The 11669-nt window shown below is 44.3% G+C and overlaps 1 pseudogene; it reads right to left on the bottom strand.

Moving 5' to 3' along the window:
- Nucleotides 1–8746: 8746 nt before the first annotated feature.
- On the bottom strand, nucleotides 8747–9281 carry LOC102024226 (annotated as a pseudogene).
- Between the last annotated feature and the right edge of the window lie 2388 nt (nucleotides 9282–11669).

Here is an 11669-nt window from a genome sequence, read left to right as displayed (position 1 = left end):
AGCAGCAAGAGCAAAAGGAAGGAGCAGCAAGCAGCCTCTTTCCCTCCCTTACATTGTATGCAAGCTGCCCACCCCAGGGCAGGTGTAGCTCTCACACCCATAATCCCAGCATTGGGCCATCAATCTATCATAAACTCTAGAAGCCACCTCAGAACTGCATGAGGCTTTGGGGGGACATCCAGACACAAACCGTAACAGTAGGAATATAGTTTATTGGTCAAAGGTTATTATATTCAAAACTTTGGTTTGTTTCACCAGAATCCCTTTAGAACTACGAAATGCTGGATTTTTTCCCCCACAACCTTGACAACATAGATAAATCATTTTTTGTTTCTTTTTTTGGTTTTTTTTTTTTTTTGGTACTAAGAATCAAACTCAGGACCTTACACTTGCCAAGCAAGATGCTGTGCTGCTGAGCTATATCCTTGGCCCTCATAAATCATTTTTAATATGTAAATCTTTTCCATTATGGTAGTTGTAGGGTGTTACTTTACTACTTTTTATTTGCATTTCACCAACTATCTTGTGAGGCTTAACATCTTTACAGGTATTTATTAGTCATTTATGTTTCTTTAATAGCCTGTTCATATTCCTCATAAAAGTTGCCTTTTTTTGTTTTTTTTTTCTGGTACCGGGAATCTAACTCATGACCTCGTGCTTACCAGGCAGGCGCTGTGCTGCTGAGCTAAATCCCCAGCCCCTAAAAGTTGCTTTTTAAAACTGATACAAGACAGGCAATTAGAGCAGGCAAGTTATTGGTATTTCAAGTGGAAAGAAGCAGAGGCATAGGAAAAAATAGCACAATATAGTACAAATGTGTTTTATGTTTATTTTTGAATTCAGAAACTGTGGTGAAATGAGCAGAATTGCCTGGAAGCAGTCCCCAAAGTGCATTTAAGATCATCTGTACCAGTGGGATGGCATGCAGCTCTCCCTGCAGAAGGACTCTACCCAGCTCCACTTCCACCAGATGAGAACGTTTTCTCCTCCTACATCCAGATGCCACCTTCCCATTGGTCTCAGGGTCTCCACTGATGTCTCCTCCGAACACCTGGCACCCTATACCCTGAGGCCCCTGTTCTCGTGCAACCAACTGTTCCCCAGTTGTTATGGTTTAGATCTAAACTGTCCCCCAAAAGTCTCGTGTGTTCCGATGTGGAGCTCTTGCAAGGTGACTGGGTCGTGGTGCACTATACTCCTCAATGCTTAATTCATGCCTGTGCTGTTAGGAGACGGAGCCTGGTTGGAAGAGGTGGTTCACTGGAGGCAGGGCCAAGGGTGAGCTCTTGTCCCCAGAGCCTCCCCTCTCTCTGTGCTTCCTTGACTGCTGTGAAGTGAGCAGCTTTCCTCTGCTATGTCTTTCCACCTTGCCATTTTTGCCTTGGGGCCAACAGTGGATTGAACTCTGTAACTGTGAGCCAAGAGGAAGTTCTCCTCCTTTAAGGTGTATGTGTTGGATATTTTGTCCCAGCAATGAGAAGGTGACTGAGACACCACTCAAGGATGCTTTCTGAATTTGCTCTATACCAAGGTGGATCAGAGAGGGTCAGTGTTCCTCCTGTAGAGCACAGACTGGTCCTATGGATCTAGCAGAGCACCTGACCCCACGATAGGATATGGGTCCCTTGTTTCCTTTTTGCTTGTTGACCCAACCTTGCAAGAGTTCCTTGTCCCTAATGTAGACTAATCTGTAGCCCATGCTGAGTGGCTTGCTAGAATTCATCCTAAATCCCAGAACTTACAAGAGAGTCAGAAGGCCCTGTGTGCCATGATACAAACATACCGGGATTCACACAGTCATCCCTCTCTCAGTTCCTGTTTAGCATTGGCTTGGAGGCTAGGGTGATCCTCTGTATAGAGAAGTCCCTGGAAGATAATCACACAGGGACTACATAAACGTTTTTATAAATTAGACCAAGAATTTTAAACTCAGTTGAACCTGTATACCAACTCCTCCCTTCAGCCAAATCAGAAGGTCTTCTTCAAAGAAATATTTTGAAATTTCAAATTACTTCTTACTGTGGCAAATAATAACAACAGAAAAAATAGAGGTACTGGGTGCTGTACCATGCACCCATCGTCCCAGCTATTTGGGAGGCTGAGGTAGGAGGATTGTTTGAGTCTGCGAGCTCAGGGATCACCTGGGAAACATAGTGAGTTCCCATCTGAAAATAAGAGTGATGATGGTGATGATGATGATGATAGTAGCAGTAGTAGGCCAAGCATGTTAGCCCATGTCTGTAATCCCAGCATTTGGGAGGCTGAGGCAGGAGGATAACTGTGAGTTCGAGGCCAGCTTGGGCTACATAGTGAGACCCAATCTCAAAGAAAACCATATTATAATAATAATAGTAATAGTACATATGTGTGTTGCTTTGTGGTAGTAGAGTGCCAAGTAGAAACACTGAAATGACACCCAGGATTTAGAGGCAAATTTATTTACGTCAAGGGGCACTGTTTGGGATCATTCCCAAAATATCAGGCCCTGATCTCTGGTGGTCTAGGGCTTATATGGGATAAACAAGCAGGAAGTACAGAGGCAGAACAGCTTGTCAACCATGAGGGTTGTGGCCGGTGGGCATCTCAATGGTCTCTCTCTCTGAGGGGCACCCACCCTTTGTCTGTTGCTCCATCATTCAAGGGTACACAACACACACGTAGAAAGTCAGAGATGGCAGTTAATTAGTCAAAATCCACAGTCCCTGACTATAGGAAAAAGTGCTTTTATGGAGTTAAAAATGAAACCAAACTGCTCCCTACATCTTAAAAAAAAAAAAAAAGGAAAAAGTAGGCCCATTCTTGCTGAGACTTCTGCCTTGGCCCCTCATTGGCTGCCACAATTGCTGCTGGCACCTATAGCTTCACTCCCTGCTCCTGACTCATCTACTTCCAGCCAATTAAACCAGTTCCAGCTGGCCATTGCGTGCATTCGGCCACAGAGACCCTTCCCCTGAACTTCTGCTTCACGTCTACACCTATCCTGGTCAGGTGGTGTCAACATCCACCCGAGATGACTGTCAGCAATTCCTTCTGAGTTCCACATTCTGACTGAGGAAAAATTTGCCTGTCAGCCCTAACTAATGAGTTGCCATGACCTTTCCCAAAGGTCACCTGACCTGGAAGCCTAAAATCAGTCCAGTGTTCCTCAAAGACATCAAAGGGGGGGAACAATAAGCCCATCAACCACAGTTACCCAGAAACCTGATAAAAGAAAAGCACCTGATGTCCGTAAAAATATCCAGTCTGATAGACAACCGTACCCTCTGGCTACAAGTTATAAGGGCCATGGACATACACAAAAATGCTTCCTCATCTTTGAGACACAAAGAAATCTGACTATCCAGGCCCACCTCAACCTGAACCTTTCCTTGCCGTATTGGGCCTGGATGGATAGGACAGACCAATCTCTATCAAATTGGGCCCCTGAGAGCCCATGATCACTGTGAAAGCCAGGGGCAAACTTATGACTTTCCTCATAGACAATGGAACAGAACTCTCTGCCTTCAAAAGTTCCCTCTGTCGAAATGTTACCTTCACTGGGGCAACTGGGACTCTTGCCTCTCACCCCTTCTGCCAGGCACAAACTTGCAGCCCGGGAGGATATAGCACCAAACATAAATTCTTGTCATCAAGCTAGTTATCCTCCCTCTCGTTTAACCTTCTCTGAGAGGAAGATGATGCCTGTGTCAACCTGAGACAGATAACCACAATCCTGAAATTCTGAAAATTGTCCTCCCAGAGGTATGAGCCAAGACTCAGGCCTAACCACAAACCATGCTCCAGCCACAGCTCAGCTGCCTAAAGCAGTCTGGGATCCTAATGAACTGTTAATCACCTTGGAATACTCCTCTTTTCCTGATAAAAATGCCCAATGGGGATTACCAACCAGTGCAAGATCTCCATGCTGTCAACAGTCAACAATGCAGCCATCACCTTACACTCTGAGGTTACCAACCAAGACAATCTTCTTGGACTGTTACCTCCAGATGCCTCCTGGTTTACATGTCTAGATTTGAAAAGACACCTTCCTTTCTTTCCTCCATGCTCTAACAGCCATTGTGCTTCTGATAAAAAAAAAAAAAAAACTGACAATCTCACCTTAGGCTGTGACCTAACTGTCCAGGTGCCACATGCTGTGCTAGACCTCACCCAGTACCATAACTGCATGGCACTGACTGATGAACTGTTCTAAAGCCAAAATGAACCCCCAACAGATGCTGAGTATACCCTCTTTAGAGATGGAAGAAGCTATGTTAAGAATGGAGTCCAACAGGCTAGATATGCTGTGGTCACCTTGGACAAGGTTATTTTGGCCAAAGGTCTCCTGATACTGCTTCCTGCTAATATTTTGAAACCTGCCACCATGCAAAATAATTTGATCTAGAGGTCTAAATCCTCTCTGGGGACTTAGGTGAGACTTAGCTAAGGAGGGTGTGAGGCCTCCATTATGCCATACGTTGATCACCATGGAACGGCAGGTGAGGGCCCTGTCAGCCACTGTGACCAGTGCTTCCCAGGCTTGGTGCACAGATGGAGCAGCTTATTGCTGCTGTCCAGTCCACTCACTCACACATTAATTCAGCAGGCACTCAGAGGTTAAACATTCCAGCCCTCTTCCCTTGAGGGTGGTCTTGACTAACAAGAGTTGATTAGACACCTCTTCTGCTTGAGCTGAGCAGGACTAACAGACTAACTGGGGTTCCCTTGGAGGTCTTACTGGAATCAGGCAGGCAGGCAGACAGACAGACAGGCAGACAGTGTCCTCCTCTCTATGGCATCCAGTGTGAGCTGCTCAAGCAGGGAGCCAAGAATCCTCCTCCAGACCTCCAAGGGGACTTGAGAAACCTTGATGGTGCACCTTCCAGTCAGGACCTGGAGAGGTCCTTGCTCCATCCTTGAGGGGAGGGCCACGACCAGTGACAAAAGAGATCAGCACAGTTGGTCTTCCTGGCCAACGCACCAGATCAATGGTAGGCAGAAACACCAAAACAACACTTAGGATTTGGAGGCAGATTTATTTATGTTGATGGGCACTGATTGGGATCATTCCCAAAATATCAGGCCCTGATCTCTGGTGGTCTAGGGCTTATATGGGAGAAGCAAGCAGGAAGTACAGAGGCAGAATGGCTTGTCAACTGGGGATTGGTTCTTATAGTATGCATCACAATGAATAGCTGTTTCTGGGAGACAGAAGCAGCTGTAACTATATTAACTGGACAATAATAAACTGAAGTATACTGGCTTGGTGGGGCATCTTCTGCAATAGAACACTTGCCTGGCATGCTCAATTCCCAACATCACCCACATCCCCCTACCTTCCACCCCCCACACATATACACAGACACATGACAATATTTACCATGATTCAAGTATTTCAAGTGTACAGCTCAGCTGAGCATGTTCAGCCTGCCTGTAATCCTAGCATTTAGGAGAATTGTTGCAAGTTTGAGGCCAGCCTGGCCTACACAATGAGTTCATGACCACCCTGGGCTATGCAGTAAGATCCTGTCCCTCAAAACCAAAACAAAATAAAACATCAGTGATGTTAAGTATATTGATAGTGTTGTGTAACCAATCCCTGGAACTTTTTCTTCCCATCAATGAGGTGACTAAGACTCAAACTCTTAGACCAGGCATGGTGACATGTGCCTGTAATCCCAGCATATGGGAGGCTCTGCTTCCCTCCCTCTCATCCTCTCAGTGACACACATATCCAATGCTAGGTTCTCTCCTTCTCTCGTCTGGGTGGGAATCGTATTCTCCTCAATTCTTACCATTCATTCACTTGAACTGGAATAGATGGCTACAAAAAGTAATAAAATGCAGCTAGATCGGAAAATACAACCACCTCTGCGTATAGACAATATGACATTTTACATGGGAACCCCTAAATAATGTACTAAAGGATGATGAGCTGAATGAGAATAAATGCTGAACTAATAGCTGAGTTCAGCAGGGTTGTAGGAGACAAGATCAATACACAAAACCAATCATTTTTATACACTTAAAATGAACAATCTAAAAATGAAATTAAGAGCATAGTTTCACTGACAATTGTATCACAAAGAAAAATATTTAGCAACAAATTCAATAAAAGAAGTTCAAAATGTGTATTCTGAAAAGTGCAAAGCATTGTTGAAAGAAATTAAATAAGATCTAGATACTGGAAAGAGCATCTCATATTCATTGCTAAGGTGTGATATTCTCCAAATTGACCTACTAATTCAACTGAATCCCTACCAGAACCCCAGCAGACTTCTCCGTGGAAATGACAGGCGGTGCTGTGGGTAGGATGTGGTTCGTCCCCCAAAGGCTCCTGTGCTGGAGCCCTGGTGCCCACTTGAGAGTATTGAAAAGTGGGATCTGGAGGGAGGTAAGTGAGTCATGATTGTTCTGATGAAGGGGTTGATGCTGGTCTCATAGGGTGGGTCAGGTCTTTTAGGAATTTTCTGAGAGCAAATTGTCGACAGAGTGATCCCAGCCCCTCACTGCCCTCTTGCTTCCTTTACTCACACACATGCGTCCTCTGCATGCAGCTGATTCTCTTTCTGCTATTCTGCCTTGTTTTGACAAAGCTATGTGGAAGCACCACGCTGTCTAGACTTCTCAGCTTCCAGAATTGTGGGGAAGGGACTTACATGGCTAGAGGCACATGGTTAGAAAGAAGTATGCTGGGACCCGTACAGGGATCTGATTTCTAGGACAATGGTCTGGGAGGTTGCCGGGCGGGTTTCTCTGCTTAGATTCCCAGTGGCACTTTTTGTGGTATTTGAGGAAAACACATTCCCTCACTAGCCTCCTTTGTTGGACAACAGTTTGGCCCTTGTTACACCAGCACTGGTACATTGCTTAAGAACCTGATATAAACTGGGCCAAGGGTCAGTAAACTGGACCATTGGAATTTTAAAAATTAATCTTGGGCTGGGGTGTAGCTCAGTGGCAGAGGACTTGGTCAGCATTCGGAAGGTCCTGGGTTCCATCTCCAGCATTGATTAATCAATCAATCAGTCAAAATGAAAGTTAATCTTGTTGGGATAATTAAGGCTGCTTCTCTGCTCCTTTATATTGGATTTCCAAAGGGAAAAGCTCAACAGGGGAAGGAAGACCCTGAGTGACAAAGGATAAAGGGTCAAGGGTGCATTTGCTGGACTGTGTGTTTTTTATTTCCCCTGGGTTCTCTGTATTCTATTTTCTTTCTCTGAAATGGATTTCACTTTGTTAACGGTCAAAAAAGTCAAACCTACCCAGTACTTTTCAAACACCCAGCATTTCACAACTGTCTCTCAGAAAAATGTTTAAGCAAGGCTGTTTTTGACTGAAGGCAGTTGATTTGTGCTCTCATTATTCTATAGAAATCCATGGTCTCGATTCACCCCCAATTCCCAGCCGCTTCCAGCAGTTTGAATTTGCTTTGCAAGTAAAATCTGGGAAGAAGCTGGCTGCCACTCAGGGCCGCCCTGAAGGGGAGAGCCACAGGCAGATGTTGCCTTCTGCAGTCAAGGCTTGAATGTGGGCGCAGCTGAGAAAAGGAGACTTCTCGGGTGCTGGGTTCACACTGTCCCAGGCTGCGTGCAGGAATTTGGGCCACATGTGCCCTGGGGGTTCTTTAGTCGGGAGAGGTTGGTTGGGGCTGTGTGGCCTTTTCTGGCAAATAGCTACCAAGATTTAGTTACCACTGGTCCCTGACAGAACTTCTTCAAGTTTATACTGTCATTGAAGGGGAAAAAAGGCTGTTTTCACAAAATAAGTTTGTTTAAAATGTAAATAAGAAAAAAAAATGTAAATAAGTAGGCCAGGCATGGTGGTGCATGCCTGTAATCCCAGCCCTTGGGAGGCTGAGGCAGGACGATCATTGCAAGTTCAAGGACAGCCTGGGCTACAAAGTGAGCTCAAGGCCAGCCTGAACTGCATGGCGAGACCCTGTCTCAAAAAGACAAAAAAAAAAAAAGTACATAAGTGTTACAGTGAAAAATTCTAATCATATAAACTTTTGGTTTTTTTGGTCTTTTTGAGACAAGGTCTCACTATGCAATTCAGGATGGCCTCGTGCCACCACTCCTGGCATTTTTTAAATTTTTTTTTTTTTCAGTACTGGGAATCAAACTCAGGACCTTGTGCTTGCCTGGCAGACACTTGTGCCACTGAGCTATATCCCCGGCATAAAGTGATATTTAAAAACACACCTTTTGAGCATTAGGAGTGTAGTTCAGTGGTGCTTGCCTGACATGCACAAGGCCTGGGTTCAATCTCCACAAAGGAAATCTTTTTTTTTGTCTTTTTGAGACAGGGTCTCATTATGCAGTGTAGGCTGGTCTTGAACTCTCTTTGTAGCCAAGGCTGGCCTGGGACTCAAACTCAAACTCGAACTTGCAACAATCCTCCTGCCTCAGCCTCCCAAGGGTTGGGATTACAGGCATGTGCTGCCATACATGCTGGCATGTGCCACCATGCCCAGCTCCAGAAGATCTCAAGTATGAGGTCAGCATGGGCTATACAGTAAGACCCTTCCCCACCCATCTCAGAGATAGCCTTTTTATTGTTGTTTTTATTTAGTTTTTATTCATAATCATAAACATAACTCTGCAATCCAGCTAGACTTGGAGGGGAGTAAGGAAAATAATGGAACCCAAAGACCTACAGTGAGAGCCCAAATATTCTAAGAAGTGGCGAGCAGACGAGGTGGAGGGTGCTCTCCTGAGCCATGGAGCAACGGTCTGGTAGTGAAGACACACAAAAATCAAATGCATTAGAATTGTCCACAGTCACTAATATGGTCTTCTTGCTGGTCTTTCCATTCCTGGCATCCATCATATTTGTGCCCTTTTTTAGCTTCCCAAGGACCGCGTGTTTTCCATGCAACCACTCAGTCTGGCGGTGCAGATGAAAAACTTGGAACGGTTTGTGTTTGGTCCAGCATTTGCCGTGGACAGGATACCAAGACCTGTACCCTTCAGGATGAAGTTCTCATCATCAAATTTCTCCCCATAGGTGGAATTGCTGCCAGTGCCATTATCGAGTGTGACATCACTAACCTGGCATGTACATCCTGGAATAATTCTGTGAAAGCAGGAATCCTTATAACCAAATCTTTTCTCTCCACTGCTCAGCGCACAAAAGTTTTCTGCTCTTTTGGGAATTATGTCTGCAAACAGCTCGAAGAAGGCATGGCCCAAGGGCTCACTGTTGGCTGTAATGTTGAAGAACATGGTGGGGCTGACCAGGGTTAGCAGTGGCAGCTGGCTACTGGGGAATGGTGGCATCTACCAAGCCTCAATGATAACCACTGTTAACATTTTATTGACCATTCTTCTGTCTGTTTTTTTTTTTTTTTTGGTACTGGGAATCGAACTCAGGACCTTGTGCTTGCCAAGTAGGCCCTTGTGCCACTGAACTATATCCCCACCCCTTGACCATCCTTCTGGACACTTCCTTTTGCCTATATACAAATATTCCAGGTATGATAAAAAAGTATGATAAATATTGAAATTAAAATTTTATTACAGTAAGAGACACATCACCATTAATTCTTTCAAAATACTCCCTCTCACTTCAAACACATGTATCCCATTGTTCTTGCTCTTTTCCGAAGCAGTTCTGGAAGTCCTCTTTCATTACAGCAGTTTCTGTCAAATAAAAACATTATGAGGCTCCTCCCTTTTGCTCATTCTTGCTTTTGCTGTCTTCTGCCACCTTGAACTGTTGCCCCTGTGCCATGCCACCCTGCCTTGGAGCCAGCTGATTATAGACTGAAACCTCCACAAACTGTGAGATGAATAAACCTTTTCTTCCTTCAAAAAACAAAAAACAAGAAAAAACATTATGACGTGCCCTCATCCACCTCCGGATCTGGGACTGTATGACTTCTGGCTCTTCCACAAAGTCTACATGACTGTGAAAGGTAATAATTTTGAGTCAGTTCAGGATATCGAGGTAGCCACAATAGATAAGATCAGGGACGTAGTTCAGTAGCACAGTGCCCGCCCAGCAAGCACAAGGTCATGAGTTAGATTCCCCGTACAAAAAAAAAAAAAATAGAGTGAGGCGCATTCAGAGTGGTATGGCTGTAGACAGAGGGCAGCCACAGCAGACTTCCACAACTGCTTCAGGAAGTGGCAAGTACAATAAGATGTGTTTGAAGCATGTGGGATATTTTGAGGAGGATTAATGGCAATGTCTTTTATTGTAATACAATTTTTAAAAATTTAAGCATTCACCATACAGTTGGATCACACTTCATATATACATTTTCATATCAACAGATACAGTATTTTTCATGTGGATTCATGGCCTGTTTCTTTTTCCAATCATATTCCTCAGGCACCTTTTCATGCCAATAAATCAAAATTGATATGACTGTATTTCCAGTTGTGAGATTTTTTTTTAACCTTGGAAAATTTCAAACATACATAAAAGAGTGATATGGTAAACATGTTTAATTATCCTTTATGTGCCCAACGGTTGTGAACGGTTTACCAATTTGCTTTATTTTATTTATGTATAGTTATTGTTGATACATTGTGTCAACTTGGGGAGTCTAGAGGTTTGGCTAAGTGACTCAGCAGTTTTGCATCTTGGGGTGAAAAGGACCTGCATTTACCCTTCTGGGATGTTGTTTATTGTGTTAATTTGAGAAATTTAGAAGGTTAACTGTGTAACTCAGAAGGGGTCCAGGGTGCTCACTTTGTATTCATCCTGAGCCTGTGCAAGAGGCAGGCATGCAGAGGGTGTGGGTGTAGAGGATGACCCCCACCTCCCCAGAGTGGGTAGACTGCATAAAAAAAGGAATTGAGGAAGCACTGGCTGCTGGTTCTTCGGAGGAGCTCCAGTCTTCACCTTCAGCTTGGTCGTCTCCTGGCTTCTGGTGCAGACGGTTGGGCTTCCATCTGGGACTCTTCAGCCTTCTGGTGTTGACTCTCCAGCCTTCATCGTAGATTCTTCAGCATTCTGTCACAGACCCATCAGCCTTTTGATACGGACTTGCATGGACACTGCAGTGAGCTCCAGGCCTGGGGCTGGGCTCTTCAATCTCCAGCGTGCAGACACCCTCTGCACGCTTCCTCATCCAACTCTGTAGCTGACGGTTATAAGCCAAACTTGTAATTTCTTGTACATTTGTTTATCTTGTGTTATATCTGTTCCTGTAGTAAACCCTGACTGATACAGATTTTGGTACCGGGAGTGGCTCTAGAGAAACAAAATTGTAAGGATGTCATTCTTTAATGGCTTTAGGGGTTCCTGGTGTTGGCTCTTTAATTTGATGAGACCTAATGATGCCATGGTCTCTCCTTCCACTTCTGTGGGCTATGCGAATAATCCTTGGCATGAATTGTTTGACCTAATACGCCATGTAGATCCATTTGACTATCCTAATTCACCACTTGTGAGATGTCAGGAATTTAGCCACTCTGTGCATGGAAATTTTGAATTTTTTTGGCAGAGTAGGAAATGTAATGATGCTGGCTGGTTGCTTTTAGCTTCCCTGGACAAACTACTGAAGGAAAACAATGAGCTCAAAACATCCCTAGAAAGTTTAAAGTCTTCTGGCTGTGAGGGCAAATTAAGAAAGGAAAATAAGGAGCTCAAAGACACAAATTCCCTTCTCCAGACAGAGACAAGAAATTTAAAAGTTTCTAAATGTGTCCTGAAAGAAAATCTCCTTTCTTTTAATC

Source organism: Chinchilla lanigera, unplaced genomic scaffold, assembly GCF_000276665.1.
Source record: "Chinchilla lanigera isolate Chin_1 unplaced genomic scaffold, ChiLan1.0 scaffold00078, whole genome shotgun sequence".
NCBI classification, from domain to species: domain Eukaryota; kingdom Metazoa; phylum Chordata; class Mammalia; order Rodentia; family Chinchillidae; genus Chinchilla; species Chinchilla lanigera.
The sequence above is the reverse complement of the archived record's forward strand: the minus strand, read 5'-3'. Positions and strand labels throughout refer to the sequence as shown.